This window comes from Frankliniella occidentalis, unplaced genomic scaffold (genome assembly GCF_000697945.3).
Source record: "Frankliniella occidentalis isolate FOCC.00 unplaced genomic scaffold, Focc_3.1 Scaffold300, whole genome shotgun sequence".
Lineage (NCBI taxonomy): Eukaryota > Metazoa > Arthropoda > Insecta > Thysanoptera > Thripidae > Frankliniella > Frankliniella occidentalis.
In genome coordinates, this window is record NW_026267426.1 from 132,991 (window position 1) to 135,305 (window position 2,315).

The 2,315-nt window shown below is 41.0% G+C and overlaps 1 long non-coding RNA gene across 1 annotated transcript; it reads right to left on the bottom strand.

Moving 5' to 3' along the window:
* Positions 1 to 131: 131 nt before the first annotated feature.
* LOC127750973 (uncharacterized) lies at positions 132 to 2,286 on the bottom strand. Its single transcript, XR_008011920.1, has 4 exons — positions 2,203 to 2,286; positions 1,656 to 1,766; positions 1,326 to 1,417; positions 132 to 1,247 (listed from the first exon to the last, which is right to left on the bottom strand). It is a non-coding gene; the product is annotated as an uncharacterized LOC127750973 (long non-coding RNA).
* Positions 2,287 to 2,315: the final 29 nt, after the last annotated feature.

Consider the following 2,315-nt stretch of genomic DNA (forward strand, 5'->3'; position numbering starts at 1 on the left):
TAGCCATCCCCCATTTAATAAACCAAGTTTTGCTATCTATTTTTGTTCTTTATTATTGTGCTAAATGAATATGAGAGGCTAGATTACTCTTTGCAATGTTATAACTCTGTGCTCCTATCACTATTTCTCAGTTTCTTTTCTTTAGACTTAAATGCATTTGCCTAAAATTTTAAGATCCAGCGTTTCTGTTGTGTTGCCAAGTGACAATGCAGGGGCACAAACATTTCTTTCTGAACTAGATTAAACTACCATTATTGGTTTTCCATCTTCAACAAGATCTGCAGCTTTTCCCCAATAATAACTTTAATAAAGGACAAGTCGTCCCCGAGGGCCATACTCAACAGGCCACGCATCTGCGCGTCGTCCGTCACCCCTTTCCCATCGCAGTACAGTTCAAAGTTTTCCAGAAAATCATCCCAGGATTCCGGGTGAAAGTGGTCATACCTTGGTGGTGCTGCTGCCATGTTCCCTGGTATCCTGGAGACACGTGGTTGTAGAACTTGCTGGGGTGACGGCGGCGGCTCTGCTGTTTGTGAGTAAACACCGCACGGACGGCCGAGTCTCTGGGCGGCTGGAGATGCTGCCACGAATTCGCGTGGTTTTCTTGACTATCCTCGTCGCCAGTTTAATAAAGGACAAGTCGACGTAGCTGGAGTAGTGGTTTATTCAACAACGAGACAACAGGTCCGACCTGCCCAAGCTCTACCCAGAGACTGGCTCTCGACGCAGGAGAGGGGGTGAGGGAAGGCGGTCAGGGTGGCCAACTGGCCGGGGTTACAGCAATAACATTTGTGAGTCATGTTCTATTAACCGTAATGAGCAATTTTTCAACATATGAATGCACAGCAAAAATTTACAGTAGAGGGCTTGCTTCTAACCAGTAAGACCAGTAAGATAACAGTAAGGATACAAAGATTGAACCAAAGTGGTGTGTCCTGCTTTACATTTATTAATAGACAATAAACAAGGAGGGCAATAACAATTTACTTTTACTATTTTAACAAATTGATCTCACTATAAAAAAGTTTCTTGCTCAGACTATTAATACTGTAAGAGATACACAAATTGTTAGCACAAGTTGTTAGAGCCTAATTACATGTACTACAACACTAATTGTACACAGATTATTAGCTTCAAATAGTTTCAAAACAGGGGCACAGCGTAGCAAGACTGATGCTTCATGTAGGGTTTGCGTTGGTTAATCTGACACAAGGAGTGTGGGAACAAACAGGCACCAGATTATGAATCTGAAACAAGGAAAAGATGCATACAGTAATACGGTAAAAATTAGTTCAAGTTATAAACAAGACTAGTTTTGAACTCACCTTTAGTTTACCGAAGTCCCTCAGCCTCATCAATGAATCGTCTTCCCTTTAAAACTGGAATCGAGTTCATCCAAACAAATCCCGTATCAGACCTGTGATATTGACCAAAAATAAGCAACAACATTATATCATAGAAAAGCAACAATCATATAAGGAATAGAATACAGTAATCATATCAGATCTAATCTAATCTAATCTAAAATTGGATTTAAATAAACAAAGATACAAAAAAAAAAATAGTTTTACTAGCAGAAGGAAGAATTCCATAGATATTAAACAAATGTATTTCAGGGGGTGAATTGATTCTCTAGGCCTACAGAAACAACAAACCTTCTCTAGTAACCACATTTCTGGATCTGACGCGCTCTAGCTTGGAACTTGCTGCCGCAGACTTGGCTTAGCTGACAATCCCATGGACAACAACGTGAAGACCGATCATACCTGAAACAAAGTAACAAGACAATATTAATACCAGTCCAAAACAGGAACAACAAGCACAACTCTTCAACACTATCACACAGGCTGGTCACAGAGAAGCAGAGGATGCAGTTTTAATAAGCCAGAAAGTGCATTTTCATGTGAGCTTGCTGATAGACTAACAGAGCTATTTCAGTTATAATAAAAATGTCAGTTGATCAAGCATGGTTCTTTTTTCTATCAGAAAACAGAGAGGGAAACGCTTGACAAGCTGCAAACGATGGCGACGGTCGTTAGCAAAGCAATGGAAGATAATTTCCAAATACGAAGGCGAGCGATAGGTTAGTTTTTCTCACCTGGAGAAACATTACACATCGCAGCTGCTCGCACCGTGCAGAGACGAATAACGCTGCCTATACACGCCTTAAATAACCATTTAAAGAGGCTCAGTACAACTCACCAGACACCAGATCCGTGATAAACACGCTTTAACCGAATTTGTATACACTGCATCTTTCATGACTACACCAACAAATACAAACCAACCAAAGGGGGGGAGGGGGAGAGGGGTGG